Source organism: Bactrocera dorsalis, chromosome 3 (assembly GCF_023373825.1).
Source record: "Bactrocera dorsalis isolate Fly_Bdor chromosome 3, ASM2337382v1, whole genome shotgun sequence".
Classification (NCBI taxonomy): Eukaryota; Metazoa; Arthropoda; class Insecta; order Diptera; family Tephritidae; genus Bactrocera; species Bactrocera dorsalis.
The window spans coordinates 78,989,223-79,016,283 of NC_064305.1; the positions used below are offsets into that span (position 1 = coordinate 78,989,223).

General features: G+C 31.9%; 1 protein-coding gene and 1 long non-coding RNA gene across 9 annotated transcripts in view; both read left to right on the forward strand.

Moving 5' to 3' along the window:
• Positions 1-27,061, forward strand: part of LOC105229934 (protein Shroom) — a 329,015-nt gene that overhangs the window by 162,057 nt on the left and 139,897 nt on the right. The gene's annotated exons all lie outside the window — the stretch shown is intronic.
• LOC125777802 (uncharacterized) overlaps positions 14,547-27,061 on the forward strand; it is a 107,351-nt gene continuing 94,836 nt past the window's right edge. For both annotated transcript variants that reach the window (XR_007422405.1, XR_007422404.1), the window contains exons 1-2: positions 14,547-15,162; positions 19,740-20,089. This is a non-coding gene — a long non-coding RNA (uncharacterized LOC125777802). The remainder of the gene's footprint in view (positions 15,163-19,739; positions 20,090-27,061) is intronic.

Sequence of the window (27,061 nt, forward strand, 5' to 3'; positions counted from 1 at the left end):
GCAATTGTTATGTTAGAATACGGCTAACACCCCGAAAACGTGATCAACATTGGAAAACACAGGCATTGTCTATACGACGATGTGGACAGAAATATGGTAAAAAAAGGAAAACCCGATGGAACGAGCTACCTGGGCGCAAAGCTGCAAAAAATCATATGCAAAACGTTAGATCGGCAGTATAAATATATATAAATATCAATTGGCATTCGATAGCAGAGACTGAAAGAACATTATCGAAATATTAACGACCGCAGGTACCCATTTAGATCGGGAAGACTGCAAGAAATGTCTACTGCAAGGCACCAGCGAATAATTGGAGCATCTCTTGTGCATTTGGGGTCCCCACGGTATGAGGCCACAGAATCTGTTAAAATTCGCGTCAACCGCAGACTCCTTAAAGGATGACAGCTACTCATAAACTCCATCTGGTATCACAAAGGACCAAAACTGGCCTATGCGTGGCTCATTGGCCAACCTGATTAAAGTAATCTAACATAACTTAACCTAACCGATAAATGAAGTATTTGCGACACATATATTAGCGAGTAGAAAAACCCTGCAAAAATCGGAAGAGAATCAATTTCGTAATTATTTTCTATACATGTTTACGAGTACTGTGAGAAGTAACTCCTACGAACATCAGTGAAGCCGTTATAAATTTGGAACACATCTCAAGTAATAAGTTAGCAGAAGTCCTTATGCTATTCTAAACAGCAGGACTGTAAACCGAAGATACTCGAATCAAGTCCATGTCAGCTATTTGACAAACCCATGGACAATTCCACAATTTTTGAACTCTAGGATCTAATTGGTCTTAGCCATAAACCTTTCTGGTTTAACAAGATCTTATCTGTTAAGCTTATTATCTTGATATCAAAGCATCCTTTTTTCAAATATCTTTGAGCATCTGCGAAAAATAACAATTAATTTCCGTTTAAAGAATGTTGGGTCTGCGTGACCTCAGCAGCAATATATTTTCTATCACTACAAAAACAAATCGAATGAACAAATAATACTTCAAGCGGATAAACTCGGCGCAAGTCATCTAGTGGTTTGAGATGCTCCTATACAATATATTGGGTAGTCGAAAAACTCTTTTCGTATTTCTAATCAAACTTCAACTTATTTTTTTTTATATTATATGAAGAGTCACCCAGCGCAGATTTCATACATCATCAGCACCTTAAGACACCACTAATTGCCCACTCGTCTCAAAACTTCCACCAACTAAAAAAAAAAAACAACTGCAAAATGTTGCACCAATTACCAGGTGCCAGAAAGTGAAATGAGTGTATAAATCAGGCTAAAACACTTCAGGCAGGAAAAGGATATAAACTTCGAAAGAGCGCAAAACAAAAAAAAAAACAAAAAAAAAAATAAAGCACCAAAAACAAAGCACAGCAACCAAATAGTAATGACTGCGCGCAAAAAGAGAAAGGAGGCAATAAAAATACGGCAAACCCGAGCCGTTGTGACATAAGAAGTTTGTCGTGCCAATGTGTGTAATTTCAGGCAATCGTCAGCCAAAACGAACAAATGAAGCATGTAACAGAGTTGTCAAGGAGTGGCGACTCCTACAAATTGTCCATAAAAAGTGAATGTGCAGCAGCAGCACAGTAGTGATAGAAGCAACAAGAGCAGTAGCCAAGGCGGTAGCAACATCCAACTTTAGTAGCAAGCAGATTGCAGATTTCACTTATGCAAAAGGTGTTTTTGAGGACATAGAATATGAGCAAAGCAATGCAGGCACACTTGAGCGCATAATTGGTTTTAATATTTATTTGGTAAAGTTTATGTGAATGCTTAAGTGATGCTTATAAGCTTATGGTAATATTTAAGTTTATTTGGCTTTTAACAGTTTTTGAGTTGTCAATGTGAAATTTTGCACACGTCGTTCTCTACGCAAGAAATTAAAGTGTTTTCTAATTTTTTTATTTACTTAAGTAAGTACTTAAGAAGACCCTGACGGAATTTATACTTTCGTTTTCAGTGCTTAAGCCGAATTTAAGCGAATAATTGCTAAAATATAGAAAAAAATAACTTAAGTACTTAAGTAAATACTTAACGAAAAACTTAAAAAATATATAATTTCTCACATGTTTGATATATTTATAATCATATTTATATAAAAAATTATCTTAAGTACTTAAGTAAATACTTAAAGTAAAACTTAAGAACTTAAAAGCCAAGATTTTGTGTATTTATAAATATATTTATATAAAAAATAACTTAAGTACTTAAGTAAATACTTAACGAAAAACTTAAGAACTTATACGTTCAGATTTTAGAATTTTTGCTTAGTATTTTTGCATCGTTTCCGTCAATTTTCTCAAATCCTTTGCAACTACATACCTCTTAGACTTATATGTATATGAACTTATAAACTTGAACTCTTAAATACTTACATACTTAGTTACTTAACAACTTAAATACTTACAAACTTCAGTAAATATAATTTTTTATTGAAAAGTTAAACTTTTATGCTTTCTTCTCATACTTTTTCATATACTTATGTATGTACTTATGCCCATGAGCACTTACCTGCTTAAAAAAATGTGCTTTCTTGCTACAAATAAGCACTCGCATGCCACTAAGTAACTGTTTTTGGTGCAATAAAATAAACACCAATTGCTAAATACCGCTAGCGTCAATTCCACATTGTGTAAAACGAGTGGCAATAAAATTTTTGAAAAATCAGAAAACAAAAAATTAAAAAAATAAAAAACAAAAATTGCAAAAAACACAAAAGGCTGCACCCGAAACACACAAGTGATCTTCGCAACGCCGGCGGCACAGCACAAATTGCTTGTAATTACTGCGAAATGTTGCAAATTTAGTGTGATAAAGTGAAAGCGTGTTGAAATGTGGCACGCTAGTTAGCGCAAGCGGTGCAAAGATGGCGCGCCAGTGTGGAAGGCAAGAAAAAGTTGACGCGCAAACGGAGGAGGACGCGCGCTTGAGGTGGGCGGCATGAAACAGACGACTAACTAAACGCAACGGAAGAGCGCTCGGTGCCACATCGATCGATCGCAAGCGAATTGTGTGCCGCTGTCGACTGCCGGCGCTGCCATTACAATTTGCAATGCTTTGTGGCAATAAAAATGCGCGCGCCAAATAACAATCTATGACAGCGGCAACAACAACAACACAAACACTGTACTACATATATTGGTAAAGTAGTCAGCTGCCACCGCAAGCTGCAAGCTTATAACAATTCAATTTGCCACACAATTGTGGTGGCGGTAAGCGCGCCTGGTCCGTTGCTGCCACAACAGTAGCGCTTTCCGGGCGGCGCTGCATTAATCTTCGTAGCGCTTGTTAGGAGCGCACGCCGCACGCCGCAAACGGCAATCAACTGTTATACTTTACGTAGAGGACAATTGTGTGGTGGCGCGCGCTTAAACGGAAGGTGTTGCAACAAGCGGGAGGCAAGCGACGTGGCACTGAAAAGGAAGTATTGGCTGTTGGTTGCAATTGTGGCAGTAAAATTTATGAACCCACAAGCGAAGTGTTGCCAAACAACATACATATACACACACACACATGTATATTTCGCCAGCAGCGCATGTTGCATGCAACACAAAACTGTTGTTGCAAAATTGTTGTTAGAATGTTGTTGCTGCCACTATCAATTGTTGCGCATCTCGGTGTTGCAGCGATGACATCGTTAATACAATCGATTAGACAGCAGCGACGCGGTCTACTCCCTCCACCCCCGCTGCGCGCCACGAACAATGGCAACACTTTCCGGTCAACTGACCGCCTTGCCGCATGCTTTTGTTGCATAGCGCTACTTAACGCTGCCGCCACAATGATTGCTCAATCGCCGTTGCCAAACAAGCATCGATTCATTTTTACTGTTATTGTTACATTTATTTGCGTGTCGATTCGATTTTATTGCCACAAAATAAACGTTTTTTACTGCTCTAAAAGGCATTTTCGCTAATTTGGCCCACAAAGCCACCGACGACAACGCCGTCACCCCGTCGCCAACACCACAGCCATCAGTCAGTCCGTCAGCCAGCCGGTAAGCTGGTAGTAATGACGTTCGATCGCCGCCAATTTATAAGTAGATCAGTCGGTCGTTGGGTATAAATCTATTCATTGTTACCGCTAATTGTGCAACATGTTGCACGCAAATCGTAAATTTTCCAACAATAAATTTAAATTTTGGTAATATGGAGGTTGGTGGTACACTGATCTTCAAGATAAGTTGGTTTGGGTCAAAAGTGACAAGGTTTTTGTTGTTGTGGTGTTGTTAGTGTTCAAAACAAATGTTAATAAGTATAATAGATCTTATGTATACCTTTTTTTGCAAGTTCTATTTAATTGCAGGTCTCTTAGACATAAAACAACTAAAAATTTAAAATAAAAAGGCTTCAGAATGTAATTAAAGTTATTTTGAGCTTTTTCAGAGCTTTCATGGGCGCTAAAGGAATAAAGCTCATTTGACAATGGAATAGATCTCGAACATCATTTTAAAACAAAAAAGCTTTAGCATGTAACTAAAGTTGTTTTGAGCGTTCATAGAGCTTTCATGGGCGCTAAGCGCTATAAAACTCAGTTGGCAATGAAATTGATCCAGAACATCATTTTAAGATAAAAAAAGCTTTAGCATGTAACTAAAGCTGTCTAGAGCTTTTTCAGAGCTTTCATAAGCGCAAAATGAATAAAGCTCAGTTGGCAATGAAAATGATCTAGAACATCGTTTTAAAATAAAAGAAATTTGGCATCTAACTAACTTTTGAGCTTTTTAGAGCTTTTATGCGCGCTATAGTAATAATGCTCAGTTGACAATGAAATTTATCAGAAATATAAGGTTTCTCAGCACTAAGTCAAAAATACAACAATGAAAACCCAATATGAAAATTGCAGCCAGCTAGTTTTAGGAAAGAAAAAATTACAGTTAGCTACTGTGAGCTTAAAGTTCTTATGAAACGCATTTTTTGAAAATTTTTAAAACCTTTTTTTACTTTTATTCAAAAGTGACAGCGATAATGCAATTTCGACCTTTTTTTTCTAGACACTGAAGTTCACTGATTAAATCTAAAGTTCTTAAAGTTAACTTAACCACCTTCGTAAAGCGTTAACAATTCCGGCTACATGTCTTGGTATATATTATAAAAAGGAGACTTTAGATACTTAGAATTTTCCTCAATGGGTCCATATGGTTCACCCTCATACTCGTACATAAATTTAATTCTGAAAATTTTCAATGAAATGGGCTCAAGCTCAAATATTTCTACTCATCTAGTAATAGTTTCAGAATAATTATCAGCAGATAATTTATGAATAACAAGTATTCTGTCTTTTCATTGCGCCACATCATAGTCCAACCCCTACTCTTTCAAGGTTAAGTTAGTAGTTCTGAAAGGTTTATAATTTTGCATCAACAAAAAAAAGTATAAGAAGAGAACTTGCAACATCAAATGCTCATCAACAGATTGTACTACTATATGCAGTATTTTGTATTATAGTACCATAAAAACGGAACTCCAGTGTTCGAACTTATAAGTCAGGAAAGTGCCTTTGTGGCCAACGCAAAATTGAATTTCTATTTTCGGTAGTATGTCTGACAATACGAACTTTCAAAAGTTTAAGCCGTGATCTCGCCAAAGAAGGTGCAATTATAAAGGAAATTTTCAAATACATATTTGCACCACTTGCATATAGTTTCTGCAGCTGGCGTCCTTACAGCATGGGTACCGATAGGGCAATGGCCTGTTAGAACCTCCACATTTTGAAAGAGGTTAGGTTTGCCTAGGGGAAAAGGCTCACTAGATTTCCTACGAGTGATCTTGGGACAAAAGCATCATGTGACAATGCATGAGAAGAGAGCAGCACCTACACCTTTCAATTCTACTGATAGCGAGGCTTGTGGAATCAGCTTTGCAGCTACTTAAGTTTCCACTTTGGTGTGGCATCCAAACTAGTCTAATCACAAAGTATTGTATTTTTATTTTGCTTCATAAAATTTTTTAAAAAATATTAAAAAGAAAAGTTTTCAATTAAATTACAATAGATTTATTCAAGCATCGTCTAAACTATATAATTATTCAATAACAAGTAAATATTACACGTCTGATTAGAGGTCATATACATATATACCTAACTTTATAACTTTTAACTTGCTTGATCACCTAGCTACCTCAAAATTCAATGATCAGCATTTGAGCTGCCTGAATGTATGCTACGAAATTTTTTTGCCTCATTTACTGGTAGCAATTTAAATTTGGTTAAAACTCGTTGCAGCCTTTTAGGCGTACCAATTGTTGAATGATCTCAATTCGGTAAAAAAATGATCGCAAGAGAAAAGCAACGGCAAATAAACATATACAATCCCCAAAAAATAATAATATTTGTGGCTTAAATTTCTACTATTTTTTCTAAATATAAATGAAAACGTTAATAACTATATATATTTATAATTGTATTTAATCTACCAGTAGATATGCATGTACTTTCTCAAACAGTAATATTTTTCTTATTCTTTGCTTTAGTCAATGTTTTACATTTTTATTTACGAATTATTTTCTCCTTATTTTTCAGGTGAGTGCGACTGAATAACTTCTTGCATTTTTCTAAATTGAAAATTTTTGCTGACAAGGTGAGTGTAAATAATGTATAACGGGTTTTTCAATAAGAGCACAAAAAAAATTTAAATAAAATAAAAACGGTTTAGTATATCAATGAAATTATTTATTCCTGTGAAATTACATTCGAAGCCATTATGTATGGAACTCGATTTCTTTTGCATAACCACCACGGATACGCTTGCCGAAGTCCAAACGCTGAACACAATTTTCGACGATTTTCATGCATAAATCGGCCGATATTGCTGCAATTTCCCTTTCGATATTCGTACGAAGTTCAAGAATCTTTGCTGGCTTGTTAGCATAGACCATAGATTTGACGTAGCCTCTCAAGAAATAGTCTAACGGCGTCAAATCGCACGACCGAGGGGGTCAATTGATCGCGCCATTTCGTAAGATATCACGTTCAAGAAATTTGGTTTTCAATAAATCGATTGTGATATTCGCTGTGTGGCTTGTGGCGCCGTCTAGTTGGTACCACATATTGTCCAAGTCCATGTCATTCAATTTGGGTCAAAAATTTTCGGTTATCATTGAGCGGTAGCGGTTTCCATTCACAGTAAAGTGACGGTTTTGCTCATCACGGAAGAAGTACAGCCATAAACCGCACCAAACCGTTATTTCTTCGTGATGCAATGGTAACTCGTGGAGTGCGTGTGAATTGTCCCGTGACCAATATTTTTGCATATTTCGCTTATTGACCCAGCCATTCAGCCAGAAATAAGCCTCATCGCTGAAGATGATTTTTCGATGAAAATCAGTATCATTTTCATGTTGTTGCTCAGTCCAATTCACGAACATATGACGATTCTGGTGGTCAAGTGGCTTCAGATCTTGCGAGCATTTGATCTTCTAAGGATGTAGGCCAAGATCTTTTCGCAAAATTCGCCACAACGACGTCACAGAGACGCCAAACGCTTGAGAACTAGGTGTGGGAGACTGATTTGGGTCTTCCTCAATTGATGCGGCCACTTTTTTGTCTCAATGGCACGGTAACATTTTGTACTGTGCCTGTGAATTAAAGTGAATAGACGCTCAATATCCCAACATCAAATCGCTTAAATAATAATAAAAATATAATAGAGTTAATTATATAACAATAAAAATTGCTCTACCTCCACCAAACGGCAACTGCTTTAATTAATTTGTTTATAAATTATTACGAGTGAGCTTCATTTGCAACCCCGCGGGGTACAATTGCACCGTTTTTTTGTTTTTTTTTTGGTTTTTATTAAGTAACTTTTCTACCGAATTTTCCTGCCAGCTGGCAGAGGCTATGCGGCAACGCTTAAAATATGCGAAAATGTTGCACAAAAACAAGCGCAACTCCGATGCCCTTCTCGCCCAGAAGCACTATAAGACAATAACATTTGTTGCTGCTCACAGCCATGTTGCCATGTTGCCACAGCTAAGTGACGCACCGCAGGAGGCATTACATTGTTGCAGCAGTTGCTGTCTGCGCTGCTGCAAGTAGCCACTTTTCCTGCGGCGTTTTGAAACATCGCAAATGAAATAATTTTTCCGTCGTCTGCGCAACAAACGGCCAAGTGGCCAAATAAATGGTGGCAACGAGCGCAAAGTACACTGGCCACTTGAGCAGCGCGCGGTCAGCGGCGCAAAATGTGGCTGGAAAATTGCACGATCACGTTGTTGCTGCTGTTGTTGGCGCTGTCAAATGCGGTAATTATGTTGCAATGCGTTAAGCATGTAAATGTGGCATGCTCATACTTGATTATCTCGGGTCCGCGTAATCAAAGTGACTTTTATAATTTTAATTTTGCCACTTGCAACCGGAAAGTGATTGAATGCCCGCAATTTGCGGCAGTTATTGTGAGCTTTTGAGCAGACGACATTGTGGATAATTACCAAAATAAGTCACATGAATTAAGTTTCGGTGGCGTTAATTTTACTTACGACCTATTTACGCGTATATTGCAGCGAAATGACAATGAAATTTGAGTGAAGAGTTTTGAAACTGTAAATTGAATGTTAGATGGATTAAGTTAGGTTATACTGACACTATATGTAGACCTTCTAGTCCTTAGTGAAACCAAAATTAGTGTGGATCTTGCATGTCCTCTAGATACTCTACTTCACCCTAATCCGTCTGTCAGCTCTTTCGGACATTGTATACCCTTTTTAGTGCTTTCCATATTTCCTGTAATGGTTCGCTACCCAGACCGAAAAAGTAATTTCATCAGCTATTTCGTATATCGGAATTCCGGAACCCAATATATAAGCAGTCGTTACATTTATTGCCTTACTGCTTCTAAGGCCGCTCTCTAACAAAAACCGAAGTGAGATTATTGCCTTGGTAGTCAACTGGCTATCGACATAAATACTTGTCATATTGCATTGTTAGTTATCGCAGCTGCTTTCCTGACCGCAAAGACTTCCGCCTGGAAGATAGTGCAGCACTACGAAAGCTGGAAAGGTCAGCTGGGATCCAACACAGAGCAATAGGTTTCGGTACCAACTTCATTAGCCATTTTCGAACGGTTTGTATAGATCTTGTAAGTTCCGCTGGCGAGTCGGTGCTGATCTTTCCACCCTCTTCCAGTGTGACTTGAAACCTTCTCTACCAAATAAAGCGTGAGAATGTGTGGTCTATTTATACATCAACCCCTGCTTATTGAGCCCTAGACTCTTGTGGAAAATTTACCTAACGCCACCAATCTTGCAGCTGATTTAGTACAAAGATTTCTGCTTCATTATCGACTGGTGGTAGTTTGAGACCTTTTGAAGTTTGTGACTTTTCTACTGCAGCCGTTAGAGTGGTTCTTTGCGGTACCGTTTCGTAGAGAAAAGCTAGTCGCCGTATCCAGCGGCCCACCATATCAAAGCAAGATTGGCTTGACTAACGCTGTATGACACCGATGCATGAAGCAATGTGGCAGGCCTCATGTAGATCCAGGGATTTTGACACTTTTTATATTATTTAATGTTTCAAGCTTAGGAAATGTTTCCAAAATAAATGCTTCATATTTTTTTGAGCTCATGCGATCGAAGACGGCACTAAATCAAAGGTCTTGCACTGTTTCTGTGATTCTGACCTACGTGGAAAAATGTCTCTTCTAGAAAATATTTTCCATACAGTCACCTACGCTCAAAAAATCAAAATGTAACAGAACTTTCATCCACAATTTTGGTCGTTTTTGGCCTGCCACAAGTCGATTTTTGAACAGTTCAAAACACAAACTTTAAGTAGGAGCAAAATTAAAAAAAGTGGCAACTCTTTTCAGAAAATATTATCAAAAATATTAACTATATGACTTTCTAAAACTATTCAGCTAGCTATTGGATTAATTTTCTAAAGATTTTTTTTTAACTAGCAACACTCCTGAAATTTTTTTTATGTAAATCTTTTTGACCTTTTAAGTTTATTACTCATACGAGTATTGTACTGTGTGTTTAGCCAAAATTCGACTCGTCAACATTTAAAAAACACACAACTTCTAGAAGTAGCAAAATTAGAAAAGGTGGCAACTGTTTTCACAAAATATCAAAAATATCAACTGCATAACTTTGTAGAACTTTTCAGTTAGCTATTGGATTAACTTTCTAAATATTTTTTTTAAAAAGGTGGCAACACTACTGAAATTTTTTTTAATGCAAAACTTTTTAACCTCCCCAGATTATTAGTCATACGAGTAATATATTGTTTGTTAGCCAAAAGTCGATTCTTGAACAGTTCAAAAACACAAAATTTCTAGTAGTAGCAAATTTAAAAAAGGTGGCAACTCTTTTCACAAAATTTTTTCAAAAATATCAACTGCATGACTTTTTAGAACTCTTTAGTTAGCTATTGGATCATTTTTCTAAAAAAATTTTTTTAAAGGTGGCAACACTTCTAATTTTTTGTATGTAAAACTTTTTAACCTCTTCAGTTTATTACTCATACAAGTATTGTAATGTTTGTTGTGGCTTATCACTTGTTTTTACTTAAAATTTTCGAATAGGTGGCAACCTTCTATTTGTTTCTACTTATCTTTAGTCCAAATATCAAAAAATATTGTTTCAGCCTTTAACAATAATACATTGGAGTTCACTTAAAAACCAATATTTTGAATAAGTGTGCTCCTAACTGGCTAAAAAATGATAGGGTTGCCAACTATATTAAAATTATTAAGGATGATGTAAATATCTTATATCATCGAAAAGCAGCAATGCAGTGGTGGCTATTGCAAAAATAGTACGCTGAAATATGAATGTAATTCTTGTCACCATTCGTTTACATAATTACTCTTGCATAAGTATTCACATATGTACATATGTAGTACATTTACATATATACTATACATACTCGTATATAATATGTATGGATCCATCGTACACTTGCCCATGAGCTCTTTTTCCCATGCCAAATAAATATGCGGCATTTATATATTCAGAAGCAAATCCAAACACACAAAAAAAGAGAAACAGAAGAAGAACGAAAACGAAAAAGAAAAACAAAACAAATTGGCTGCCATTAGTGCCACATATCAACGATTTTATGAGCAATGCGAAATCTAAACGAATTCAATCAATGTCACATAACACACACAGTCAGCAGGACAGTCGCGCAGCGGTGGTCCGCATTAGTAGCAACACCAACAACAAAGTTAACAACCGCCATACACACATATGTGTACGTATGTATGTGCCTCAGCCACTGCGGCGCTAATCAGTATGTTGCTCATCAGCATGTTGCAACATTTCGAACGAACGCGACAACATTACTGTGGTATTAGCAATTTGTTATGAAATTTATTGCACGACAGCGTGGCGAAATGTGTTGTTATGCTACATGCAACACATGCTGCAACATGCCACACGATGATGGCAGATGCCACACAAGTTAGTGTGGCAAGCAAAACAAAACTAGTAGAGGAGCGACATTGTGGCATTGCTGAGGCAGCCGGCGCGCCAAATCTAGGCACGCATTGCGTGAGCAACAACAACAACAAAGCGATGAAAAATTAGACGCGAATTGCAACAACATTTCGCTTGATTTCTTTTTCGGCTGCCCGGGCGACGTGTGTCGAACAATGCAAATGATTTCCGCATTGATTAGCAACTGTTGTTGTTGTTGCTGCTGCGCTTTTACAGGTCGGGTACAAGCGCATGCGCGACGATTATCAGCTTTTGTTAGCGTTCAAAATTGGTGTTAGGACTTCCGTAGTAGTGGGAAAATTGTGCGAGTGCAACAACAACAGCAATAAAAAAACAAAACTGCGAGTGTTAACGACTTTGATAAACGCTTACGCTTCGTTTATGCAATTTGTTAGCTTTTACTACGAAAATAGTGTTGAAAGCTCTCTAATTGGCGTAAATTCTTCTGATTGTGGCAATTGTGCGCTGAAACGTATTGGATGTGCATTACTTCCGAAATTTAGTGAATTAAATTCCAATGCCTAAAATGAGCTGCGATTGAAGGCTTCGAAAGCTTCTTTTCGGATTTATACATTTGTATATTTCTAGTTTCGAATTCAGAGTCCTTGGTCATGTAGTTAATCAGTGATCATCTCAGCAAGTCTGCTGTTATCGACTAACCTATAAAGCTCTTAAAAGCTCCGCTCCGACAGCTTTTGACATCTAGGTGGTTAGGAACAAAGATATTCTTAACTAATATATATTACTAAGTAAATTATCTATTTTAATAATAAATTTATAATTTATTAATTTATTTACAAATGCAATTTTTCAAAAGCTCTCCGAAGAACAAAAAATTTTAAACCCAAATATTTCAAAAGCTCTTCCAAGAAAAAAAGTTGTTATGCGTATACTTTCATAAAAAAGGTTGTGATAAGAGCCCCAGTATCTATGATCTCCCGTACTATTATGGCACAATAAAAGCTCTGGGGACTTGTCCATTATGAATATTCTATTATACTCGTTTTTTTGATGTCGAAAAATTAAGCGCTTTTTTAATAAATATACCTTTATTTCCATATTAAAAAAAAAAGCTCAGAAGCTTAAACTTAAAGCTTTTATGTGAAGACCTTGGTAGAACACTTGATAAAACTACAATGTCTTTCATAGATTTTTGTTTCTAGTACTAGGTATGACATATACCATAACAAAAGCTCTGTGAACTAATTCTTGAAAAAAAGCTTAAGGCTTTGATAACAATCTATTGCATCATATACTTTCATAATGAGTATATCAAACTCACGATTGTGTAGGTTCAAATCCTGATTCCCCTTACCTCACCAAATTCAAATTTTGTCGGTGATTCTCGAAAGTTCGTAAAACTTAGTTAAAACTCAAAAAGCTCTACAATTTCATAGGTTCACTTAGATTATCGGATGAGACCTGCCATCAAATTTTCTGTGTTTTCAAAGTCTGTCGATAATTCCTCAAAGTTCATTAAGCTTTGTAAAAGCTCAGTAAGCTTTACACTTTAGATTTCTTTAAATTCACAGATAAAATTTGTCACGCAAATTACTGAATTTTGAAAATTTAACTGAGTTTCTTTAAAGTACGTAAAGCTTAGATAAAGCTCAAGGAGCTATATAACTTAATAGGTTTATTTAGGTCGTCTTATTAAAATTAGCATCAAATCAAATTTTTTAATTTTGTTGGTCGTTCTTTAAATTTCAAAAAGCTTTGCCAAAACTTAGAAAGCTCTATAACTTTATGGCTTTATTTAGAACCTCCGACAAAAATCGTCGACAAATTTAAAATTCGTAAAGGTTGATTAAATGTCTTCAACTTTATTGGCTTAAATAGATTCTCGAATAAAAATTGTGAAAGTTTAAAGCTAGGTGAAAGCTCAAAAAGCTACACAAGTTCTTATTGTTATTAAGATCCTTGCAGAAAAGCTACATAAGTTCTTATTGTTATTAAGATCCTCGCAGAAAAATAGTCATTAAATTTATTTCGAACTTAGTTGGGGTTTCTTTAAGTACGTATAAAATCTCAGAAAGCTCTTCAACTTTACTTACTTTTATTAAGATCCTCCGATAGAAATTGTCATAAAATTCAAACTTTGTAAAGTTTGAATAAAGCTCAAAAAGCTCTTCAACTTTATAGGCTTATCTGGATTCTCGGATAAAATTTGTGAAAGCTTAAAGCTTGGTGAAAGCTCAAAAAGCTACACCAGTTTTTAGGGCTATTTAGATCCTCGAAGTACTCATTAAATTTATTTCAAATTTTGTCGGCGTCGTAGGTTTAAGTCCGTAAAGCTTGGTTAAAGCTCAGCAAGCGCTTCAATTAAAGCTTGCAAGTTGAGAAGTTAAAGTTTTAATCGTTAGAATTTTCTAAACTCCATTCATAGACAACATTTTTGACTAGAAACAGGTGCATCAAATAACTAAGAGACTTGCAGCTTAATAGCGCCATAAAAGCTTCACAACTAAAACGCTTTGTGGTATCATTTTACTTTCTTTGATAATGAATTCATGCAAATTGTTATGTGTTTCGTTTTTATTGTGTAAAAAGTACAACCATTGAACTTAACGGCAGGTGCCAACAACGGCCATTATGTTTAGTTTAAATATTCTGCAAACATTTTTGTTGAAAATATTTGTGCACCACTAGCTTTTATTGCCTGTTTCGGCAGTTATTTTCGTTCGTTTTGCATTTTCCACCAATCGTGTGTTTAACATGCCGCATAAGAAATATTGTCACTTTTACTTTAACAACGCAATGTTTTATTCAGCAACAACCCACGAATAATGCGTGTAAAATTTTAAAACATTGGCGCGCGTTGCCAACTGCGCGCGACGCACGAAAATGCCGCTAAGCACCTACACTCCGAAAATTTCGTATCGGCGCGCGGTCAGCGCGCTCCAAATGCGGTTAAGAGAGTTCTTGTATGCCACATTGCTGCGCTCTGTTCTACTCAATTGTATCGCTCGTGTGGTGGCAAAGATATTCTCTCCTAGCAATAAGGGTACGACATTGTTTGTACTGCGTAGGTTGTTCATCGGCTACCTAGCGCTGGCTACTACTAAGCATTGCGCGTGAGTTGCGTTGCCGGTTTAGTGGCCCTCTGTTTTTTATCAGCGCTCGTTCGGTCGCTCTTTGCAATGCAACGCGCTTGGCCACTACCGCGGCACAAGTAATGCGAGCGCTAGCTCCACTAGTTAGTAAGCATGCTTTGCGTTTCTTTTTCTGCACTTGCTTGCCATTATAAATGCTCCAACTCTACCTGCGCGACTCCGAAACGTGCGCTCTCTCTCTTTGCTTACCTTTCGGAGTTCGCTTTAGTAGTATACACTCTATCACAGCGAAGTTGCCTCTCGGTAATGAATTTTTTCTGCCACTTGGCTTCTTGTTAGCCATTTGTTTTGCTGACTCTGGTCGCTGGCATTTCAAACGAGCGACGACTGTTGACGCGTTTGCACGAGCGAATCGGCGCGTACGCGTTTTCTAACCAAAAACAAATTTCAGTTTTCGAGTTCGAGTCGAGTTTATCGAGCGGATTACAAATACAAAGAAATAAATTGTTTGGCAAACAAAATAAGAAATCTTAGAAAAAAGAATTGAAACGAATATCGCTGTACAAATAAATACTAGCACCCGCATGTGCTGTGTTGTTATTGTTTTTAATATTATTGGCGTGCAGATTTAAGCCTGAAGTGTTAGTATGCGCTCTATTCTTATATATTTTTGCAGTGACAGTTAAGCGAGACAGTGGGGAAATTATTGAAGAAGTGCTAATTGCGAGCGCTGGTGAAATCTGTGAAGAATTTTATAAAAAAAATAAAATATGGGAGATGAAATTATTGTTTTTAACTGAAAGTTGATGATAATATTATTAGTAATTTTTTTTTACAAAAAGTGTTGTGTGTTGTATTCAAAATAAATTACTATGAAATTGCTATTGTGAAATGCAATTTTCTACAAAAAGTGTTGGTCACAATATGAAAATTTAAACCACAAGTATTGATCACCTGACAGCCATAGTTATATTATCGACCGCTAGAGATTAATTTTGATAGAATATTAAGTCAAAAATGACAAAGAATTGATGTATGTGAAACAATGATTAGCCCAAGTGTATGGAGAAAACAATCAAATCAAATAAAAAAAAAAAATAATTATTAAAATTATAAAAAATAATTATAAAAAATAAATTTATAAAAAATAAAATATTTGAAAATTTTTTGAGTATGAAACTTATTTTGTAGTGTTATGTACTTACAACTTTTAAGTTTTTTAAGCCACGGAACTACGCCTTGGTTCGGAAATCCCACTCGATAGCATCCCCGTCTCAATTTATGACACCAAACCTTACAAGCACTCTATCATGAATATCCCTATTAGTGATTGGTTTGTAATTTGCTTGGGTGTAAAATCAAATTTTTTATAAAAAAGTTAATTTTTTGTGCTACTACTTGTATGGATATCAGTGTTCCGTCATTTTAAGCTGGGGAAGTGTGATCCCTCTCAGGATAGCCGCCTTCACAAATTTGTTATAAGCTCAAATCATTTTGAGTTTGATGGACTCAAATCGATTCGTGAGGAGCTTAAGATCAATTTTATAGCAGTTTAAGGTACCGCTATAGACCAGCGTTCTAAGTCGACCCAGTGAGATCCCTCTTAGGATCGACCTCTTAACTTAACCTAACTTGCTACCTGAAAACCATGATGTTTAATACCCAATTATCTCACTTTATGTGCCGTTAAATACCCTAATCTCACTTTGTACCGCAAAACTCCACTTATTAGCCTAGTGAATAAAAAACCTCAAAATCGTTTCGAAATTTTTCGAAATTCTCAAAAAATTTAAATACATAATTTTCAATTAAAAAAAAAATCAACATTGCTCCTCTCTTTACTTCGCAATTAGCTCAATGAATAAAAAAATTAAAATCGTTTTGAAATTTTTCTAAATGTTCAAAAAAATTCAAGATACAGTTAATTGTACATTAATATTTTTCCTCAAAGTACATTTCTCAAAGAAAAGGATTTTTTTAGAATTCTAATCAAAATCGTTCCGAAATTTTCCAAATTGTTCAAAAATCTTAAATATGTAATTTTCGGAGAAAATATTTCAGCACAGTTCTGAAAGTAGTCGAAATCTGGATACAAGCACCTTAACACTTTTTCTCAAAATACGTTTTGGAAGCATAGAAATTTTTTCGATTTTTTTCTAATTATCTAGAGTTTACAATTTTTTTGTAATATTTTGTGCTATTTTACTATTCTCAAATAGTTTGGTTTCTGGTTTTCTGCGCTTATGTGACATTTCAATTATACTGTGAATACCCCTATTCAGTTACATGAACTATTTTCAGCACTTTCTTGTATATTAGTTTCTTCTGAATTCGAAATATTATACTTTGCTGACTCAAAATCGTTACCGCTATTGTACCGTAAAAGTACCTAAAATGTTATTTATTTTTCTAAATTTTTAATATTAATAAGTAACATTTCCTGTTACTTAAAAAACATTCAAAACCTCTCTTATTCCCAACTTACTTTATTTCGACTCAAAACTTCTAGGAATATGCTCCTATGAATTTTCAACTCCTCATGATTTAGCACATTGTGAATACCCCTAATGTGTATTATTTATGTTTTTTTAACTACTTTACTCTCCAAAAAATTCAAAAATTTACTTTTTTGACAAACAGTTTTCAATATTTTTTTCGTTCTAAGCACTACGGCACTAATTTTCAAAAATATATTTTATTCAAAAAAAAACATTTTTTACGCCATTTCACCGTCTCTTCGCGACTTCCGAGTATTTGAAATTTTGCACGTCAGTGTTTTTTGCGATAATTTACGCTTTCTGGTGCATTTTGTGTGCAAAAAGCTTTTTATTTACTCTTTTTTTTTGTTGAAGACTCCCCTTTGTGACCGTGTCAATTGCATGTTTGTGTTATTGTTTTTGTTCAACCAGCAAAGTCAGGGCGCATTTTAGTAACCACACAACCAGAAAAATAACAAAAAACAGCAAACTGCAATTATATACATATATGTATGTGTTTATATACATACATACAAACATACAACCGTATGTAAATAAGTTTGTGAAAAAGTGTTAACAAAAAATCGTAAAAAAGCAGGCAACAACAAACAAAAGTCAACTTTCCCCTTTTTATGCGCTTGCAGTGTCGTCGCCGTTGCCGTCGTTGTTACCGTTCGTTCGTCTGTCGTGGCTTAACGCCGTACATTCGGCATGGCGTGTTAACTTGTCTTTTACGATTGGTTATTGTATGTATGTATGTGCATTTGTTGGCAAATGCGTTAACGGCGAGAATTCAAGTAAATGCAAAATAAAACAAAAAAATAAATGAAAACAAAAACAACGACAACAACTAAAAGGAAAAGGAAAAACACACGTTTTCGTGCAAAATGTCTGTTAAAATGCTAATAAAATAACAAATACAATTATCAACTTGCTTAGTTACATACCTTGCGCATGTTGTTGTTGCTATTTATTGGTGCTGGTGGTGACATTTTTGTCATGACTGGAAGGAAAGAGAGGAAAATTAAATAAAAAAACAACTGAAAATACTTGTTTATATAATATGCATGTATATATGTATGTATGTGTATATATAATACTATGGAGCATACATTGGATTTTTGAGAATTTATTTGATTAAAAATTCTTATATAAGAAAAACTGATTAAATAAATTATTACACTTTTTAATGGATTTATTAATACAAATTACATTATAATAATAAAAAAATATTTAAAACTCACAAAAAAATTAAAATAAAAAAATTTATCAAAAAAGTTAAGCGAAAAAATTTTTTCTCTTTAAAATTTTTTTTTAGTAAAAAAACAACAATGTTACAAAAACTTTTTACCCGAAAAATGAATACGTTCCGGCATATTTTTTCGATATGAAAAAATACTTCTTAATAAAAAAAATACCATAAAAATTATTTTACTAAAAATTTTTACAAAAAGAAATTCACAACTTCAACAAAAACAATTTTCTTTTTTAGGTAAAAAAATCAATTTTGTATTTTCTAGTAAAAAAAATTAACTTAATAAGAACTCTACCCCAAAAATAAATAAATTTAACAATTTATTGTATTGTTCTAGTTCAAAAAAATATTTTTTAATAAAAAAAATAAACATATTTTCACTACAATTGTTTACAAAAAAACAGCCATAAGTCCAACAAAAACATTTTTTTTTTTTAAATTAAGAAAATTTTTTTTTAGAATTTAGAAAAAAAAAACAATAAAAATTGCTTCATCAAGAATTTGTACGGTACCAAATTTTTTTCCCTAGTGAAAATAAGTAATAATATTTACTTATTTCATCAACAACGTTTACACAATACAAGCAAAATATCTTAAAAAAATTAGAAAAAAAATATAAAAAATATTGTTTTTAAAATATTAATTAAATAAAAAAAATAAAACTATTAAAAATTACTTAAAATTACTTAAAATTCTTAACTAAAAGTTTAAATGATAAATACACAAAGATAATTTAAACTACTGCAAAAAAAAAAATATTTAATAATTATATATTATATTTTTTTTGTTTTTTTTTTTTTTTAATTTAAAGAAAAACAATTTTTCAACAAAAAGTGATTAATAACAAGAACTCCATATATTACCAATAAAATAAAAAGTAACAAAAAAAAATAAAAAGTTTAAGATTAAAAGAAAAAAAGTTAACCACTTCAACAGCAGTTACAAATACATAAACAAGTTTATAATGAAATGTAAAATAATGCGCATTTTTTTTCAAATTGCCGCGACTGCCTGCCACTTTGTTGCGGTCAAGCGAACAGCTGAGCAGCAACAAAATGCATTGACAAAGATAAACCAAAGTCAATAAATTAGAAAAAATATTAAAAAAGCAACAAACAAATTGAAAAAGAAAAACGCTACCACCGAACAGACTTGTTGAGTCAATGCATTTTTTATTATTTTAATTTTTAAGCGGCTTTTATTGCACTTTGCACAGCGTTGCATTTGCATTGTGCCACTTTTATTGCTGTCACTGTATTTATGCATTAAACTTCGCTGGCTTGAACCGTTGCTTGCGACAATTTGACACGAGTCTTTTGCTTCATTCATAAAATTTCGCAAAATTTGCATTTTTGCACAACATTGTGGCAACACTACTTTTTTACATAACTAACTGCATTTTATTTGTTGCATTTTTTATATTTCTTTAAACTTGTTTATGTATTGCTATTTCATTTAATAATTTTTTCCTGAAATTCTAAAACAGCGAAGTCTGCAAAACAAATCATAAATAATCAGTAAAACAAAAACAACAAAGTGAAAAGTGCATTCGGCAATGATAAACGGTCATTTTAGGTTCAACAAAGCGCATTTTGCATAAAAAAGTGTCTCAAAAGTAAATCAGCATTTGCAGTGAAATTGTGGAAAAATATTTGGTAAAAAGCAGTAAACTTAGTAAGCCAAAGAATTTTTCAACTTTGCACTTTCGGTTACTCAACCGAACAGCAAAACCAATAAAGAAATACAAATTTAAAATTCAACGAAACTGGATTCCGCCATCGTGGATACTATCAGCCATTTGAAAATGGTCTTTGGTGGCCGTTTTCGCATCAGAAGGTGGGTAGTTATTTTATCTACTACAAAAAAACATTAACCATATCTAAAATTTATATATAATTTTTTTTTATCAAAATACATATATATTTTTCTTATAAATATCACAATAATTTATTTTACAAAAATTGTTATAATTTCTGAAAATCATAATTCTTACGAAAGAAGTGAAAAATGAGGCAACGATACACTTTTTTGACCAATTTTCACTAAGCACATAGCAACTTCCATGGTTAGAAGCTACTTAGGGTGCTGATTAAAAGCTCATTAAAGAGAAATGTAAGCTTCCGGTTTTCTTTTTGCTGGTTAGTTGTTCTCTTAGACTACGTACATACCTATGTACATATATGTATATTAATTAGAATGGATTTAATTATGGCAAGATCTTCACGTAATTGGATTAAAAATAGTAATAATTAATAATTAAAGCAAATCTCAGATGAAAAATTAAAAAAAAAAAATAATTATAAAATTTAAAAAATTAAAAAAGTAATGATTTTTAATTATTTAAACAAAAATTAAGGAAATAATTAATTTTAATTATTTAAACAAAAATTAAGGAAATAATTAATTTTCAGTAATTATAAAAAAATTAAGAAAATAATTATTTGTAATTAATTATGCACAAAAAGTGGTAATTAAATTTAAATAATTAAAAAATAAAAAGTTTCGAAATTGGTATATTATGATTTGAATTTTTTAAGTATTAGATATCAGAACAGGCTAATGTTTGATCGACTAGAGGTATGAATCAATAGAGGCTGTACAGAAAGTAAATATATTTATGTCGAACCTTAAAAACCTATACTAATCATCAACGGAAGCATAATAGTTTTCAATATCCAGTCATTTTAGCACCAAAATTCAAGCCACGATGATTAATATGCTTCGAAATGCTTATGAGAAGGTCGCTTATCTGATAGCACTACAGATTTTACTAACAACAATTATAAGTCTTTCTTTCATGTAAACGAGTAGCAAAAGAACACTGGCTAAAATAGAGAAAAGCATCAAAATATACAAATATGCAGTTTTTCAGTATATAAAATTTTCAATTTGCAATATATATAATTTTTGCTTTATGCTTTACAACTTATTCGGGGTATGAAGCTTTTATTTTAAATTCCTTTATTTATTTTAAAAATTAACTTCCAATTAAGAGCCAAAAATTACACTATTCAACAAATTCGAAGAAAATATTTTCGACTGATGTATTAAGAGGTCGTTGGGTTGTTTGCGCTATCTCGATTACGAATTTGAGTTCAAAATTTTTCATCACGTACAGCTATTTTCTGTGATTATAGTAAACGGTGGCGGTTTGATCCCTACACCCCTCGACTATAACACAAAAAGTACTACGTGTTACGACGAAAATTTTTTACTATCATTTTCACAACTATAAACGATTATTATTCTAGACTAAAGTTAAATATTCAATACTGATTTCATTGAAAAAAAGTATGTATACTCCCGCTTAAGTAGACTTATGCGCTTCTAATAAACAACTGCTGCTATAGTTCTTATAAAACAGCTATATTGAAGAGATTTTATGCATTTCCGTTTCAGTTACTTTCAAATTTTTGTAACATCACTGAATCTTGTTGAAAAAAACTTGATGAAAGTTTTAAAAATAGCTCGATTAACAAACACAGTGCGGTTGCAACGGTGATGTGATAAAACTGTCAAACTTCATATATGTAAATGTTTGTGTATAAATTATATTGTTATATAAAAATTGTTATACACGTTTAAAAACAACTGTTTCTGTACAAAACAGCTGCAAATTTTAATTATTAATAAAAAGTACCTACAGTAAGTAAAGAATGATTAAACATTCAACTTACAGTGCTAATTAACACTACTGGACAAGCTGGTAAGGGTTTTTATTAAGAATATTTTTTTTAATAATTTTTTTTTTCAATATTTATTTACATTATTAAATGCCACCACTACCTCACTCACTCGCTTACCCACACTCTATCACTTGCTCACTCTATACTGGACAAAATACTCAGTTAGCGATCTGAGTCATAAGTACCCGATCATTACCGTTTATTTACACAGTTAAGCGTAGATAGACTTTCCGGCGAATACGCGCCATGTCATAAATGCAGATAATACTTTTGCTAGTAAAGAAAGAATGAATTGTATTGTAGTAAACCAATAACAAATACACTGCAGGCATTTCATACAAAAGCACTTTCTCAAGTGTCACATGTCCAAGTAGTGGCAGTGCGATCTGTATGATTTATTCAGAGATCGTAGCGTTGTCTTGAAAAATATTCTTGGCAAATAATAAAGTTTTCCTTACAAGCACTTGATTTTGAACATTCAGCTTGTATGGCAGCTAAGTGCTATGTAGCCCGATATCAGTGATTTCCACAAATATGCAACTTCTTGAAGTTTCGAATCGAATCAAAAACCGAAAGAGGATTGTATTGTTTTTCTAAGATCTGATACAAAAATGTCCATACACTAAACTAGCTGAAATCTCAAATGAAATCCACATGTGAAAATAAATTTGAAAAATATTATATACATATATTTATGTACTTTAGACCACCTGACTAATCAAATTCAGTTTTATTCAAGATCTTGCTACTGATTTGGTTTGTTTGTTGTTGCTCTTAAAGTTAAGTAGGTACTTGTAGTTAAGTTCAAAGGCAAGAACTGATAACATAGCGTTATTTTTGGCTTCCTACTCGTACTCATAACTATAAATACCATAGAAACTAAAATATATTTTCTCATATAAACTCTTTTAAAAATCACAATCATTTATTTTTCTAAGATGGCTAGAATTTCTGAAACCCCATAATTCTTTCGAGAGAAGGGAAAAGTGAGACAACGATGCGCTTATTTGCCCTATTTTCAGTAAGCACATAGCACTTCCATGGCTAGAAGATACTTAGGAAGCTGATTAAAAGCTCATTAAAGAGAAATGTAAGCTTCCGGTTTTCTTTTTGTTGGTTAGTTGCTCTCTAAGGCTACATACATACATATTAGTTAGAATGTAAGTAATTATGGGAAGATCTTCACGTAATTGGATTAAAATAATGATAATTAAGAAAAAATTTATATTGAAATTTAATTTAAAAAATTATACATAACTTAAAAAATAATTACTTTAAGTTAACTATACAAAAAGTAAGGAAATAATTATTATAAATTAATTATACTAAAATTAATACTTAAAGATGAAATATTAAAAAATAATAATTTAAAAAATTAAAACAACAATAAATTTTAAAAATTATAAAATAATTAAGAATATAATTAATTTTAATTAACTACAAAAATTACGAAAAAAATTAATTATAATTAACTATACAAAAATTAAGCAAATTATTATTAATTTTAACAAATAATGCAAAAATTTAAAAATAATAGTTAATTAAATAAATAATTAAACAGAATTTAATTAATAATTATACAAAAATTAAGTACTTCATCAAAATATATAAATTTATGGCATCCAACTCTTCCACAAACCATAGTAGTGTACTTTCACCAAGTCAATTACAATTTAATTAAAAAGTAATGTAAAACTAGTATAACGGTAATTTTGCATACAAGTTAATTATTAAAAAATAAAAGCCAAAAAAAATAGATGCAAAAAAATAACAAATTAATTATTATAAAAAATATTTTATTATAGTTATAAAAAAATTTATTAATAATAATAAAATATATTTATTAATAGTTATAAAAAAATGAAGAAAATAATTAATTTTAATTAATGATGCAAAAAATTTAAATAAACTTAAATATTTATCCAACAACTAAAAAATTAACAAATTAAGTACTCTATGAAAATAAATAAATCTTTTACATCCCATTATTTATAAATTACTGTAGTATACCTGTGCCAATTAAAATTTAATTAAAAATTTAAATATAACGGTATTTTTGCATACAAGTCAATTGTTAAGAAATAAAGCAAGAAAAACTCAAATGAAAAAAATGCAAAAACAAAACATAATAGTTACACAAAAATTAAGAAAGTAATTAATTTTAATTACTTATACAAAAATTAAAAATAATAATTTAATAATTATAATTAAATTAATTACTATAAAAATTAAAAAAATAATAATTAAATAATTATAAAAAAAATTAATTACTAATTAGAAAAATTAATTGCTATAACAAATTATAATTTCTTATAATTAAGAAAATATTTAATTTTTAAAATTAAACAAAAATTAATAAAAAATTATTAAATGTAATTAAATCTACAACAATTCAAAAATAACTTATTAATCAAATATATAAAATTTTAAAATAAACAAAAAATTCCAGAAACCATATTAGTGTACTAATACGAGTACAATGACAATTACAATTTATTTCATTCTTTAATTACAACATTAATGAAATATGCCATAAAACAAGCCCAAGCCTGAATATAGCAAATAAATCAATCAAATATACACGAAACCACATTACAAACAAATATGTAAATGCATACGAGTCATTTACAAACTCCTCTCAGCTCCACTCACCATTTTTCCCCATAAAAAATATGAGAGAATTTCTCAGGAACGGCAGTATTCTGCCTTGCCTGCGGCCTTGAACATCCCGTGCTGCGTTTCCCTCTTAGCTTGAGCTTATCGCTAATTAATTTTATTGCTTTTAAGCATGATAGTGGCATTAACAAGAATTTCTAAAGCCCGCAACTCGAGGCAAAACAACAAAAACAATAAAATGCTCGTATCAATTGTTTATCAACTAGTTTACGCATTGCGCCGCTGGCAACGGAAGTTGCACTTAAAACACACGAGCGATTTCTAATTCTCACGAGTACAAATGAACGAACAAAATTAATTTAGAAAAAAATAACAAATGTACAAATAATTGAATTAATTTGTGCAAGCGATTCCCAGTGGATTAATTTGTACATGACGAAAAATCGAATAGTCAGCAACTTAATTAGCGAGAGGCCTACACACGTGTATGAGGCTACTTTAGGAGTTTATATTTTTTATTTAATATAATTATTTAAATTTAAGTAAGCACATTCCATTTGGCAGTATGTGATTTATTAGCACGAATATATGTAATTTTTTCAGCTTTCGCCCTCAACACCATACATCGAAAATGGTTTCCGACAGAATATGATATATGACATAACTTATTGCAACTATGTAAATGTTTATGTTCCCTAAGCAATGCAGTAAACCAAAAATAAAAATTTGGGTTAAAAAAGGTCCACAAGGTCTTATAATAATGATCATTGAATTTAGATACTACACATTTTATAGCAAACTTTTGCAAACACCTCAAGTTACTTCAAGACTTCTGGATAACTTATAGCTTTATAGAGTTCTTAACATTCCCTTACTTAATTTGTTGCTTCTAAAAATATCGTTTCAGCATATATATTTTACCACTCCAGTTCTTCAATCAGTCATAAGCACCCAAGAAGAACTCAATATCTTATCTCAAAACAAATTTATAATACTTGATTTGAAAAGATTGCAAAAAAAGAAGAAATCCCCTGCCACAGCTAATGAAGAAAAAGCACCAGAATTGGTGCAAAAAAGCGTATAAAAAATTAAATTAATTTACTATGCCGTTAAATTGTCAAAAAAGTCTACAATGCATGCTATTTTGTGTACAAAAATATATGTATACTAGGGTGTGACAAAAATATTAAATTTTTAGCATAGAAAAAATTAAAAAAATTCAAAAAAAAATTTAATTATAATTTTAATAAAAAAAATGTGTTTAAAAAATAAACTAAGTTTATTAAAATTTTCGTTAAATTTTTTATGAAAATTAAATATTTCAATAACATTAAAAGTTTTAATCAAATTTTTTAATATTTTACTAAACAAAATTTAATTTTTTAACTAAATTAAACTATTTATTCATTAAAATTTCAATATTATTATTACACAAATGCTCATTCGCTTACCAAAAGTTCTGGTAGAAAACAAAGTTCTTTTTTAATTAAATTAAATTTTTTTTTAAACTTTTAATATTATTTTAATATGAGATAAGTGCTCATTTCCTTAAATATTTTTCAACATTTCGTACGATATTTTCACGGTGTCTAAGGAAAAAATTAAAAAATTTCAAATTTAAATTCAAATATTAATTTTTTAATTAAAATTCTTTTAAATTACAACTTATTTATTTTTATTAATTTTTTTTTATTTTTTTTTATTTTTTTTTTTTTAATTTTCTAACTTTTTTTAATTTAAATTTTTTTAAGTTTTTAAATTTTTTAATATTTTTTTTAAAATTTTAAAATTTTTTTATTTTTTTTTTTTTAATTTTTTTTTTTTAATTTTTTTTTTTAATTTTTTTTTTAGTTTTTAATTTTTTAAATTTTTTATTTTTTTAATTTATAATTTTTTTTTTAATTTTTTTTGACCCACCCTAATATTTATTCTTTAATTTTATTAACGAAAAAGTGAACAAAGCGGCGACACAAGCAACAAATTAATATGGCAATAAAATATAGCAACGATTAATCGTCAGCAGTCAACCGTCAACCAACAGAACAAAGACAACAATTGTTGTAAAAAAAGCAGTTGCAGTATATACAAATATATACATATGTACATTGTATGTGTATATCTACACACATAAAGCAAACTAATAACATTTAATTGTTAATTGAGTTATCAACTTCACTTTCTGATTATGTTGTTGTTGTGAAAATTGTTTTTGTCACTTTATGTGGGCTTACAATTACATTATTTATACACACGTAATCACTTTTTAATAAATATTTATTGCTTTAATATTTTTTTTTGTAATCAATATCACAACATAAGAAGATAATTGAGTGTCTAAACGTCAATTGCTTTGCAACACATTCTTTTCGCTATTTTATATCCACTTATTGCATTTATAAGCCACTGCAATTACAGCTCGTTTACGTAAGCCACTCACTTTGCGCAAAGAATGCACGACAGTCGCGTTGCAAACAAAAATGACATAACTTCAGTTACAACTTGCTAC